The sequence below is a fragment of the Ranitomeya variabilis genome, chromosome 2, assembly GCF_051348905.1.
Source record: "Ranitomeya variabilis isolate aRanVar5 chromosome 2, aRanVar5.hap1, whole genome shotgun sequence".
Taxonomy (NCBI): domain Eukaryota; kingdom Metazoa; phylum Chordata; class Amphibia; order Anura; family Dendrobatidae; genus Ranitomeya; species Ranitomeya variabilis.
Window position 1 is genome coordinate 214,657,677 of NC_135233.1, and position 14,646 is coordinate 214,672,322.

Here is a 14,646-nt window from a genome sequence, read left to right on the forward strand (position 1 = left end):
GTGATTGACAACTAACTTTCCTATTATTCAGAGAAGCAAAACTGCACAGAAATATAGTATAGCTTGTATCTCAGCACAACAGGCAATTTTACTCTTGAGAAGACTAAAGAAGCTTTGTGGCAAAACCTGCAGGTGATTAGAGGGTGGCCATATTGGTTATCACAAACTTAAAGAGTAACTAAACTTCTCTTTTTTATGTAAATTATTAAGCAGTCTTTGCAATTTTATAAATCTTTGTAATTTACTCTAATATCTTATCTTGCTTCCTTTTCTCCCAAACGTCATGCTGACAGGCTGTTTTATCTACCTTGTTCATGCACTTACTGAAGCAGTTTTAGTGTTCAATATAAAAAGAAAAAAACACGGCACCACTATACCCACAAAAACCGATGTACCCACAGCTGTGTGCCGCTGCTATGCCATATATGCCAAAGAAACAGACCATCGGGTGCACTGAATCCAGCGATATATCAATAACCCAGGTAAGCTGTTTTAGGCTATGTGCACCTGTTGCGGATTCGTGCGCGGATTTTTCCACGCAGAATCTTAAAAATCCGCAGGTAAAACGCACTAAAGAGAAAGTACTTAGAACAAAAACTGCCCAATTCATGTGTGCCCAAGGACTATGGCAAGGTGACCTTTCTTTGACAGGACCCTAGATTTTATATATGAAATAATGTGTATGTTTTATATAAAAAAATAACATAATATAGTCCCGATTGGGTCACCTTGTCGGGGTGGGATTGCTTTTACGTTTGTTTTTTTTTTTCCTCAAAACAGTGTTAACTAAGTACCGTATATACTCGAGTATAAGCCGACCCGAGTATAAGCCGACCCCCCTAATTTTGCCACAAAAAACTGGGAAAACTTATTGACTCGAGTATAAGCCTAGGGTGGAAAATGCAGCAGCTACCGGTGAATTTGAAAAATAAAAATAGATGCGCCATACCGTTCATTATGGCCCCATAGCTGTGCCATATAGTGCTCTGCACCGTTTATTATTGCCCCATAGCTGTACCATAGAAAGCTGTGCCATATAGTGCTCTGCACCGTTCATTATTGCCCCATAGCTGTACCATAGAAAGCTGTGCCATATAGTGCTCTGCACCGTTCATTATTGCCCCATAGCTGTACCATAGAAAGCTGTGCCATATAGTGCTCTGCACCGTTCATTATTGCCCCATAGCTGTACCATAGAAAGCTGTGCCATATAGTGCTCTGCACCGTTCATTATTGCCCCATAGCTGTACCATAGAAAGCTGTGCCATATAGTGCTCTGCACCGTTCATTATTGCCCTATAGCTGTACCATAGAAAGCTGTGCCATATAGTGCTCTGCACCGTTCATTATTGCCCCATAGCTGTGCCATATAGTGCTCTGCACCGTTCATTATTGCCCCATAGCTGTGCCATATAGTGCTCTGCACCGTTCATTATTGCCCCATAGCTGTGCCATATAGTGCTCTGCACCGTTCATTATTGCCCCATAGATGTACCATAGAAAGCTGTGCCATTGCTGCTGCTGCTGCAATAAAAAAAAAACAACATACTCACCTCTCTTGCTTGCAGCTCCTCAGCGTCCCGTCCCGACGTCTCTCTGCACGGACTGATCAGGCAGAGGGCGGCGCACACTATATGCGTCATCGCGCCCTCTGACCTGCACAGTCAGTGCGGAGAGACGCCGGGAAGATGGAGCGGCACCCGGCGTGTGGAACGCGGACAGGTGAATATGTAATACTTACCTGCTCCCGGCGTCCCGTTCCTTCCCCCGGACAGCTGGTCTTCGGTGCCGCAGCCTCTTCCTCTATCAGCGGTCACCGTTACCGCTCATTAGAGAAATGAATATGCGGCTCCACCCCTATGGGAGTGGAGTCCATATTCATTTCTCTAATGAGCGGTCCCACGTGACCGCTGAACAGGGGAAGAGCTGCGGCACCCGGAGACCGTGGGACTGCAGGGACAGCGCCAGGAGCCCCGGAAGCAGGTAAGTATGCCTCAGCGCCCTCTCCCCCTCACCCGCCGACCCTGCCGCCGACCGTGACTCGAGTATAAGCCGAGAGGGGCACTTTCAGCCCAAAAATTTGGGCTGAAAATCTCGGCTTATACTCGAGTATATACGGTACCCTATGTTATTTACATGTACTATTAATATTTATTTACTTATTTGCTCATTTTGGTTTTATATGTAATATATGTGTAAAAATTTATGTTTGATTTAAAAGTAACATTATATATAATGTTTATATATGCAGTAATGTATATGTTTTATATAACAGTTTCATAATAATATACAGTATATGAAATACACTGCTCAAAAAAATAAAAGGAACACAAACAACAATATAACTCCAAGTAAATCAAACTTTTGTGAAATCAAACTGTCCACTTAGGAAGCAACACTGTTTCACAATTAATTTCACATGCTGTTGTGCAAATGGAATAGACAACAGATGGAAATTATTGGCAATTATCAAGACACCCTCAATAAAGGAGTGGTTCTGCAGGTGGGGACCACAGACCACATCTCAGTACCAATGCTTTCTGTCTGATGTTTTGGTCACTTTTGAATGTTGGTTGTGCTTTCACACTCGTGGTAGCATGAGACGGACTCTACAACCCACACAAGTGGCTCAGGTAGTGCAGCTCATCCAGGATGGCACATCAATGCGAGTTGTGGCAAGAAGGTTTGCTGTGTCTGTCGAGGTAGTGTCCAGAGGCTGGAGGCACTACCAGGAGACAGGCCAGTACACCAGGAGACGTGGAGGGGGCCGTAGGAGGGCAACAACCCAGCAGCAGGACCGCTACCTCTGCCTTTGTGCAAGGAGGAACAGGAAGAGCACTGCCAGAGCCCTGCAAAATGACCTCCAGCAGGCCACAAATGTGCATGTGTCTGCACAAACGGTTAGAAACCGACTCCATGAGGATGGTTTGAGTGCCCGACGTCCACAGATGGGGGTTGTGCTCACAGCCCAACACCGTTGCAGGATGCTTGGCATTTGCCACAGAACACCAGGATTGGCAAATTTGTCACTGGCGCCCTGTGCTCTTCAAAGATGAAAGCAGGCTCACACTGAGCACATGTGACAGATGTGACAGAGTCTGGAGACGCCATGGAGAGGGATCTGCTGCCTGCAACATCCTTCAGCATGACTGGTTTGGCAGTGGGTCAGTAATGGTGTGGGGTGGCATTTCTATGGAGGGCCACACAGCCCTCCATGTGCTCTCCAGATGTAGCCTGACTGCCATTAGGTACCGAGATGATATCCTCAGACCCCTTGTGAGACCATATGCTGGTGCGGTTGGCCCTGGGTTCCTCCTAATGCAGGACAATGCCAGAGCTCATGTGGCTGGAGTGTGTCAGCACTCTGCAGGGTAATCAATACAGAGGAGGACAATTTTAGATTACAGGATGATTTATGTAAACTAGAAGCTTGGGCTGATAAATGGCAAATGAGCTTTAATGGGATAAATGTAAGGTCATGCACTTGGGCAGAAGAAATAAGATGTATAACTATGTGCTTAATTGTAAAACACTAGGCAAAACCGTCAATGGAAAAGACCTGAGAGTATGGGTGGATGACAAACTCATATTTAGTGGCCAGTGTCAGGCAGCTGCTACAAAGGCAAATAAAATAATGGGATGCATTAAAAGAGGCATAGATGCTCATGAGGAGAACATAATTTTACTTCTATACAGGTCACTAGTGCGACCACACTTAGAATACTGTGTACAGTTCTGGTCTCCGGTGTATAAGAAAGACATAGCTGAACTAGAGCGGGTGCAGAGAAGAGCGACCAAGGTTATTAGAGGACTGTGGGGTCTGCAATACCAAGAAAGGTTATTACACTTGGGGCTATTTAGTTTGGAAAAACGAAGGCTAAGGGGTGATCTTATTTTAATGTATAAATATATGAGGGGACAGTACAAAGACCTTTCTGATTATCTTTTTAATCATAGACCTGAGACAGGGACAAGGGGGCATCCTCTACGTCTGGAGGAAAGAAGGTTTAAGCATAATAACAGACGCGGATTCTTTACTGTAAGAGCAGTGAGACTATGGAACTCTCTGACGTATGATGTTGTAATGAGTGATTCCCTACTAAAATTTAAGAGTGGACTGGATGACTTTCTTGAAAAGTATAATGTTACAGGGTATATACACTAGATTCCTTGATAGGGCGTTGATCCAGGGAACTAGTCTGATTGCCGTATGTGGAGTCGGGAAGGAAATTTTTTCCCCAATGTGGAGCTTACTCTTTGCCACATGTTTTTTTTTTGCCTTCCTCTGGATCAACATGTTAGGGCATGTTAGGTTAGGCTATGGGTTGAACCAGATGGACTTAAAGTCTTCCTTCAACCTTAATAACTATGTTACTATGTTACTATGTAGCAGTTCCTGCAAGATGAAGGCATTGAAGCTATGGACTGGCCGGCCCGTTCCTCATACCTGAATCCGATTGAGCACATCTTGGACATCATGTCTCGCTCCATCCACCAACGTCACGTTGTACCACAGACTGTCCAGGAGTTGGCGGATGCTTTAGTCCAGGTCTGGGAGGAGATCCCTCAGGAGACCATCCGCCGACTCATCCGGAGAATGCCCAGGCCTTGTACAGTAGGGAGGTCATACAGGCACGTGGAGGCCACACACAATACTGAGCATTTTTTCCTTGTCATGAGGTATTTCCACTGAAGTTGGATCAGCCTGTAATTTGATTTTCCACTTTGATTTTAAGTATCATTCCAAATCCAAACCTCCATGGGATATTCATTTTGATTTACATTGATAATTATGTTTTATTGTTCTGAACACATTCCACTATGCAATGAATAAAAATTTGCAACTGGAATATTTCGTTCAGAGATATCTAGGATGTGGTATTTTAGTGTTCCCTTTTTTTGAGCAGTGTATATTTCTGCAATAATGTTTATGTTGCATAAATATCTACCTATATTTATTTTAAATTTATCTATGTATTAGTTTCATGTACGGTAAAACATGCTGTAGTTATGTCATGTACATTAGAATAATTTGGGAATTTTTTCAAAAGTCGATTCAGGTCTAGAATGCTAGCAGAGCCGAGCTGTGCAGCATTTCAGGAGTTAAGTTTCACAGAGCGGACATGTAAAATCTGGTATGTTATATCTCCTCTGACTGAGGCAGACAGATCAGCAAAGCATGAATTGTAACTCTCCATAGAGCCATCTGCTTACAATTCATTACACTGTCTTGTTCCATGGGAGAGGATTTCAAGCCCACAGCGGGGCATTTGTCCACAGCCGAAATGTGAGGGAGAGTTCAGACTTTGACAGACTCACGGTACACACAAAAATACTGCTAAACTTTAGCATTTTTATAGAGGGGGTGTGATCCGACCTCGCATCCTTTTCGTTCTCTCTTCAGCCTATACAAGGTATCTAGAAATGAGTTACAGATGCTGTGGGGATCATCTACCGAGCTGAATGTATCGTGAAATACTGTGCAAGTTCTTTATTCATTAATTGAATTTTAAGAGGGCGCTGTAACTTTTCTTATCTTTTCATAACTCACTCTGTTATTGGGTTTTTGAGAATTAGAAAAAAAAACACGGCTGATTTCTTTCCAGAAACAGCATCATACTGGTTCATAGGTTGCATCTGGTAACGAGGAGTGAATGAGACTGAGCTACAGAACCGCAAACATCCTGTGGACATGTGTGGCACTGTTTTTGTTACGTTTTTTTAAGCCTTAGGCAATCCCCTTAAAGCCACAAAGGGTCAAAATGATAATGTATTTAATTTATTTCCATGTCCCATTCCATTGGCCACAACAGCATCCCGATTCTCTCCGGGACATCACCTGCCTGCCTGCAGTTTCCAGGATCCTAACTGCCTCTGAAGTCTCCTGATGACCTGTGGTTTCCAGTCCCTCAGCCATCTGTGTCCTGCTTGCCTCATCCGTTTGCTGCAATAATGCCCATTTGCCCACCCGAACCTTGAGCTTAGTGGACCCACCTCACCTCGTGAACCCCCATTCTGTAACAGGATGGATTTACCTTTTTTTTTTATACGTTATTCATTTTATTTTACCATCTTCCCTTCCTTTACTAATTTTGTAAAATAAAAATCCTAAATGACCCTTGCAGTGAGATGCTTTGAGCTCTTTGGTTTAGGTTAAACATCTTCATGAGTTTAAATCTCTTATCAAGAAAAGTTATTGAGGTCACAGGGAAAAGGGTCTTTACTTTGAACAATTCCTACCAATTAGATGAGTCCCATGACAACATGCAAACCGCAAAGTGTCCTGCTGGGAAAGCCAGCGTTCAGCTATAAATTGTAAATGCTCTTCATAATTACCAAAAAGATCCCCTCTATTAACTCAAAATGACCTAAAACTGCACAAAGAAATTGCTTTTCTGAACTAGACTATCCCAAAATTCATGTGCCAACAACAAATGCAGCTGTTCCACTGATGTATGCTCATGATCTGCCTCAAGTGTTAAAGGGTCATTCCCAAAATATGAAGCTATCCCTTATCCATTGGATAGGGGATAACTTATTGATCGTTGGAGGTACCAACAGTTGGGCCATGAGAATGAAGCTCTGGAACCCGAGCAGCAGCCTCATCATGAATGAAACCTGAGGTTGCACATGTTTGACCATCGCTCCATTCACTGTCTTCGGAACTGCTGGAAAAAGTCAAAATCCCCAAAATACATACATGAAACTAGAAGGTACGGTAAAAGGACATCAGGGTCCTCTTTTTACCATGGTGACTCCTACACTACATTTTAGATATGATCACATATTTGGAGTTACAGAGAACTAGATTGTTAGTTTAGTAGAACAAGTGGAAGAGATTTACAAGCCACATGTCAGCCTTCGAGGCTCTGTCCATGGTGCTGACAACAATCCGCCATTGATCACACTAACACATCTACTACACTAATTTTTTTTTTTTTTTAAGTACTGAGTACTAAAATGCTGATTATTAATAATTTATACAATGAAGGGAGAGACCTTATGGCTCCATGGACATGTCTTCTTATGTTCACTCACGTATCTATACAGTAGAACTGTGCACATTGAAGACCACGCGTCTTACAACACTGATGTAAGAAATCTAAGTCATTTGCATGTAGGTCCAAAAATTTGATCTTTGGACAGGATTTGATGTAGTTATGCAGTTTTCAAGTTTCTAGCCTTCTATAATAGAACAGCACTGGCACCGAAGGTGAGTGTGTTATTTTACTAGGGGGGGAAACAAAAGTATTCAGAAGGGGTTGCCTGACTATTCACTCTAAGGAGCTCAAGTCCAACATTATTCCGACCCACGAACTGTCACTCCCTGGTCTTTTTAATGCTCAGTCACAACGGGTTGTCATGCTGTCCTACCCCGATGAGTCTCATTCCATGATATGAATATTTTCAAGTCAGATAACTTGATTTTAAAACAATCTCATTGCTCATGCTTTCATCTTTTAGTGGAAACTATGAAGATTAAAAATGGACACACCCGTCAAATTGTGCCTATGAGTCAACCATTGCACTCAGTACATATATACTGTTTTCTTCTTCTATATATCTCGCCCTTTCTTCTATCCGTCGTATTTTTCAGCTTCTTGCAGCTCTTCTGCTATCATGACCTTGAAACTGTAAAACAGCTGCTCCAAAGTCCTATTTTATACCACGTTCCAAAACTTTTTATGGCAGATGTTGGAGCGGAAGCGGCGGGTATATTTTTGTATTAAGACAAGCATTAAAATGTTCCGATGCCTCCTTCTCTTATCTGATGTCCACAGTGTATGATTTAACGCCTGCTTTCAAAAAATGGAAAATATAAATGGAGAGTGAATTCTTTTTAGGCGCTCTCCGTGGCTTGGCTTTTAAAACGCATCTTTGGGATTTTTTTTTTCTTTATGAACCATGGTATTACTCCCGACCTTGAAGCTCGTTCTGTATCTCCAGATATGGTATCAAAAAGCACATTTTCTTCTGCTGCTCTGTCACCGGCAAGGACACCTGAAAGGCGCTGTGTGTTAGGACTTTCCAGAAAAAAAAAGAAAAAAAGATTTCTGACATTTTATACCCTGTCAGGAGAAGTGATCGACTCTTTTATTTTAAGGAAGTATAATAAAATATAATATGTAGTCATATCTTATCATTTGTAATGTAAAACTAATATGATCCAGTATTATTTTTAAACCTTCATGCCCTGCAACCAACATTACAGCATGAAATATCACTGCAAATAATGGAGTGCCCGCCAGTAATGTTGATAATCATGTTTCATTAAAAAAAAATGTATTCCTCTTTCCGTTAGTTTGCATAGTGTTGCACTGTTATAAAAGCTCCACTATTTAGGTCAGACACTATTCACTCTCCTTTCCCTAATTCATGAGAACAGAATGCCCAGACTGCAGTAAGGACTGACACATACTCTTCACAATCCTTTTTTTTTCTGTATCATATTTGCATACTTTTTAAATGAATGGATCAGCAACAAAAAAAGAGTCATCGTAGTGCATCTAGGTTCTGTTTTGTTTTGTTTTTTACTATTGGCTAGGAATAACTTAGGAAACTGACATCTTTTTTTGTTGCATACAAGAAAAAACGGATGACACAAAAGAAAGTAAAAAAGGACACGTTATCCAAAAATGGATAAAAATCTGATTTAGAACACTAATGTAAAAAAGATTGTTTTTTCTACACAAAAAAATAGACTAAAGTGTGAATTTGGCCCTAGGCCTCATTCAGACGTCCATTGTTTGTGCATGCAAGCAAAAAAAACTTGGATCCAATTTTCATCCATTTTTGTTTTGTGTCCATTTTTCCCATCAGTGTATTCGCCATATTTTTGGATTTCCAAACTTTCTTATTTCCAAACATCTACTACCCACTTAAATAGTAAAAAAGGGAAATTACTCAGATGACAAACAGATGTCCTCTATGTGCTGTCCGGTGTTACCGGTGACTCAGATAAAAAATGGACAGGTCTTGTTTTTCTTTTTTTTTGCAGACACCCGATCTGGAAAAAAAAAACATGGACATGTGAACATACAGTATAGACTTCAACGGGTACATGGTCTATCCCAGGGGCGTCCATAGAATTCATGGTGCCTCATAGGCAAAGTTCCAATTGCACCCCCCTCAAAAAAAAAAAAAAAAGTATATTCAGCAGGGTCACAGAAGAGCATATCTCACAACTTTGCAAAGTAATTTTCCTCCTACTGGAGCCCTAGATTCCCCTTTCATTGCACCCATAAAGTATGATACCAACAAAAGTGGCCCACAAACACTGTATGCCACCCCCACAGTACTCATCATATACACAGTATGACCCTACTATATCTCACCTTAATTTCCCCCGCACAGTATGCTGACCCTAATACAGTAAGATCCCTCAGCTGTGACACCCACACAGCCCTGCATGCAGTATAATGGGCCTACATACAGTATAATGGACCCACACCGCTCCACAGTGTATAATGGCCCCCACTAGCCCTCCAAACAGTATAATCGCCTCCACATCCACACAGCACTCAACACAATATGATGGACCCCAGACCAACCTTCAGACTGTATAACTGCTTGTATACAGTATAATCGCCCCACACAGCCCTTCATGAAGTATAAAGGCTTCCACATAGCCCTCCAAATATTATAATGTCCCCCGCACTCTATATAGTATAATGGGCCTCATATAGCCCTTCATATAGAACACTGGGCCTCACAGTGCCTTCTATATAGTATAAGGGACCTCACATAGCTCTCCATATAGTGTACTGGGCCCTACATCGCTTTTTATATAGTATAATGCACCCTATAGTCCTCCATACAGTATACTGCACTCCCTGTAGTCCTACATACAGTATACTGCACACCCCATAGTCCTCCATAGAGTATACTGCACTCCCCATAGACCTCCATACATTATAGTGCACTCCCCATAGTCCTCTAAGGACGCACATTCAACGGTAATAAAGCACTGATGTCGGTGGCCCCTGGAATGGGCTGCGATTGTCAAGGGGTCTACAGTGCCTGCGGGTCGCATGTGCAGAACGGATGCCGAGAGAACAGAGGACAGGTGAGAAGAATCTTTTTTAATTCTTTTATGTGTATGTGAAGAAAGGCACAATAGGGGACATTACTATAATATCGGGACCAGAATGGGACATTACTGTAAGAAAGGGACCAGGATAGCACATTACTAAAAGAATGGGACTAGAATGGGACATTACTATAAGAAGGGGACCAGGATGGGGGACATTACTATAAGATAAGGACCAGGATGGGGCATTACTATAAGAAGGGGACCAAGATGAGGCATTACTATAAGGAGACCGGGATGGGACAATACTATAAGAAGAGGACCAGGACGGGGCATTACTATAAGAAGGGGACCAAGATGGGGCATTACTGTAAGAAGGGGACCATGATGGAACAATACTATGAGGACCAGGATGGGGCATTACTATAAGAAAAGGACCAAGATGGGGCATTACTATAAGAAGGGAACCAGGATGGGGCATTACTATAAGAAGAGAGCCAAGATGAGGCATTACTATAAGAAGGGGACCAGGATGGGGCATTACTATAAGAAGGGGACCAGGATGGAGCATTACTATAAGAAGGGGACCAGGATGGCGCATTACTATAACAAGGGGACCAGGATGGGATGTTACTAAAGAAAGGGGACCAGGATGGGGCATTACTATAGAAAGGGGACCAGGATGGGACATTACTCTAGGAAGGGGACTAAGATGGGAGACATTACTATAAGAAGGGGATCAGGATGGAACATTGCTATAAGAAGGGGACCACGATGGGACATTACTATGAGAAGGATACCATGATGGGGTGTTACTACAAGATGAGGACCAGGATGGGGGACATTACTATAAGATGAGGACCAGGCTGGGCACATTACTACAAGATGAGGACCAGGATGGAGACATTACTACAAGATGAGGACTAGGATGGGGACATTACTCCGAGATAAGGACCAGGATGGGGCATAACAACAATATGGAGACATTACTAAAATATGGTGACCAAGATGGGGCATTACTACAAGAAGGAGACCAGGATGGGCTGTTACTACAAGAAGGGGGTCCCCATACAATTAGACACAAGGGTCCAAAAGGTGCCTAAGTAGTCCTGCACCAGTGGAGACCCAACTGATCCTTAAGTAACTATGGCGCATCACAACATATGCACTATTCACTTTTTTGCTTACTTATAAAGCGCTTACTTATATTCTTTACAGACATTATCATCACTGTCCCCATTGAGGCTCACAATCTACATTCCCTATCAGTATGCCTTTGGAGTGTGGGAGGAAATTGAAGAACCTGGAGGAAACCCAACGGGAACACTGGGAAAACATACAAAAACTCCTTGCAGATGCTGTCCTTGGGATTTGAACCCAGGACCCCAGCTCTACACGGCTGCAGTGCTAATCACTGAGCCACCGTGTGCTCTACTGGTGTCACAGATCAAGTACCATAAAAGTGTACATTTTTTTAACTTTTGGACAGCATTTTCCTGTGTAACTGTCAACAGGCTGCCAGTTCTCATGTCTTACGGAGGAGCAGATGACTGATCACCAAGAACAGGACAAGCTCTCTGCGCGCCCAGGGAAAAACGAGTTGAAAATGTAAGAGACAAACAGCAAGTAATCTCGTGTCGCAGTCAAAACACGTTTTTGAACAAAAACATAGCAAAACTAAGGTTCCGAGCAGCTAAATGGCAATTTCACCATGATTTAGTTCATGTACTTCACTTAAGCAATTGAACTCGATATAATGAGAACAAAAGGGCTTTCAAATGGATAAAATAGTGAAAAATATAGCAAATCGGTGACACTGGTTAAGATTAGTCTTATTACTTACTAGATGGCGGCCCGATTCTAACGCATCGGGTATTCTAGAATATGCATGTCCACGTAGCATATTGCACAGCCCACGTAGTATATTGCCCAGCCAACATAGTATATTGCCCAGCCACGTAGTATATTGCCCAACCACGTAGTATGTTGCAAAGTCACGTAGTATATTGCCCAGCCACGTAGTATATTGCCCAGTCACGTAGTATATTGCCCAGTCACGTAGTATATTGCCCAGCCACGTAGTATATTGCCCAGCCACGTAGTATATTGCCCAGTCACGTAGTATATTGCCCAGCCACGTAGTATATTGCCCAGCCACGTAGTATATTGCCCAGCCACGTAGTATATTGCCCAGTGACGTAGTATACAGCATAGAGCCACGTAGTATATTGCACAGCGATGTAGTATACAGCACAGAGCCACGTAGTATATTGCCCAGTGACATAGTATATTGCACAGCGACGTAGTATACAGCACAGAGCCACGTAGTATATTGCCCAGCCACGTAGTATATTGGCCAGTCACGTAGTATATTGCCCAGCCACGTATGTCACAGGTTAAAAAACAAAAAAATAAACATATACTCACCTTCCGAGGGCCCCTTGTAGTCCTGTCGCCTGTGTGCGGTGTACGTGGCAGCTTCCGGTCCCAAGGTTGGTATGAGCGCAGGACCTGTGATGACGTCGCGGTCACATGACCATGACGTCATGGCAGGTCCTTCTCGCATAGCATCCATAGCACCGGAACCTGCAGGCTCGAGCGCATCGTCGGACTACGGAAGGTGAGAATAGCAGGTTTTGTTTTTTTTTAATTATTTTTAACATTAGATCTTTTTACTATTGATGCTGCATAGGCAGCATCAATAGTAAAAACTTGGTGACATAGGGTTAATAGCGGCGGTAACGGAGTGAGTAACCCGCAGCATAACGCGGTCTGTTACCGCTGGCATTAACCCTGTGTGAGCGGTGACTGACTGACTGGAGGGGAGTATGCGGGCGCCGGGCACTGACTGCAGGGGAGTAGGGAGGGACTAATCGGACTGTGCCCGTCGCTGATTGGTCGCGGCAGCCATGACAGGCAGCTGGCGAGACCAATCAGCGACGCGGGATTTCCGTGACGGAAGTTGCCGACAGAAAGACGGAAGTACCCCTTAGACAATTATACTGTATATTAACACTTTACAAAAACCGAATCTGTGGACGTAAAATGTACTCAAACAAACCCTGTGACAGGACGTGCCCATAGCACTTCTGCACGGGAAACGGGGGGGCAAACTCCCCAAATACAATGATCCAATCAACTACCAAGAGCCTACTGCCCCATATAAAGTCATGACACTTATTGCTGAACAAGTGTAATTTTATTAATGCATAACATACATCGATAATAAATACATGTGATAACAAAAAACAGGGATGAGGATTAGGTAAATAACTCAGAAGGACAACCAGCCACATGGGAATATACACATAATGTAATGGGCATTTTGAATATAAATAACCCTGACGGTTAGAATCGCCCAAGCTGTAAAATATACTGCTGGATGTAGGTAAGAGGGAAGCCAGGGAAAGGCCAATATAGCTAATAAAAATAGCAGCAAATAGTAACAGCCAATATGTGCTCTGCCTATCCCAATCGCTCCTAAGTACCTCTAATATTGCAGCAATGCCCATAAAGTGCATAAGTGATTAAAAGCCATAGCGTCTATTGGGCTTACCCATGTGTGTTCCAATGTGGTCAGTGTCCAGCGGAAGGCCCCGACGCGCGTTTCGCGTGATGTGCTTCTTCGGGGGGCTGTGTGGAGACTGAATGTGTGATGGTTAAATAGGTGCATGCCACTGTAACAGCCAATTAACACGCGACCTGTGCGGCGCATGCCGGAGGGACCCCACGCTATGCACGCGACTCTTCCGGCCATCACAGCGGCGCACAGAAAGGGAGAAAAGCTCCCGTGACGTCAAGAATCTGCGCGACGCTGCTGTGTGATGCCTTAGGAGGCGCGGCCAGCCGGAGACCCCACCACGCACGCGCACCATCGCGGTGGCCATTTTGGATGAGGGAAGCTGTTCGGGCACAAGCATAGAACAAGCGGCAGCAAATATGGACCCAAAAAACCAACGGTAAATCATGAACGGTGCATTTGCGAGATATAAATTAACTACACTGCTCGTTGTATGCCCTATTACATGCAAGCAGTGTATATACATAGAGAAAAAACATATGTACCATTACACACAGAAGTATAAAGCATAAAGTAATGGTATAACATGTAATTGCGGCCAAAGTGGAGATAAGTTTCTTTCTCATTACGGCAATCATGGTGGAAAGATCCCCATATGATGGCAGCTCCAGGTGTCGAATAGTTGCTCCCATGCATAATTCTTAGACATCTCTTGAACTGATGCACCGAACATAAAAGTGTAGATGTAAAAACACAGTAGATAGATGACAAACCAATCACTATAAAAAAGAAGGGGGAGGTGAGACAACAGAATAAATACAACATACACTAAATTAAAAACACATATAGAGAATGAGGATTAATGTACAACACGACTTAAAGGAATGGAACGAAAGACAACTTCTCATTCAGGCCATTAGGGGCCATTGTCCCCAATGACACTATCCATCGACACTCAATTTGTGATAGTGTTTTCTTAAGGTCACCACCCCTGATACCCAAGTGGACCCTATCAATACCACGAACAGTAAGTGCCCCTGGGTTGCAGTCATGATATGCCCTGAAGTGCCTCGGTAGTGTTTTCAATTCCGAGACA

General features: G+C 43.2%; 1 long non-coding RNA gene across 1 annotated transcript in view; it reads left to right on the forward strand.

Annotated features, from left to right (window-relative positions):
* Positions 1 to 6,088, forward strand: part of LOC143809251 (uncharacterized) — a 49,313-nt gene extending 43,225 nt beyond the window's left edge. The window contains exons 2-3 of the long non-coding RNA XR_013222174.1: positions 330 to 482; positions 5,814 to 6,088. This is a non-coding gene — a long non-coding RNA (uncharacterized LOC143809251). The remainder of the gene's footprint in view (positions 1 to 329; positions 483 to 5,813) is intronic.
* The last annotated feature ends 8,558 nt before the right edge of the window (positions 6,089 to 14,646 follow it).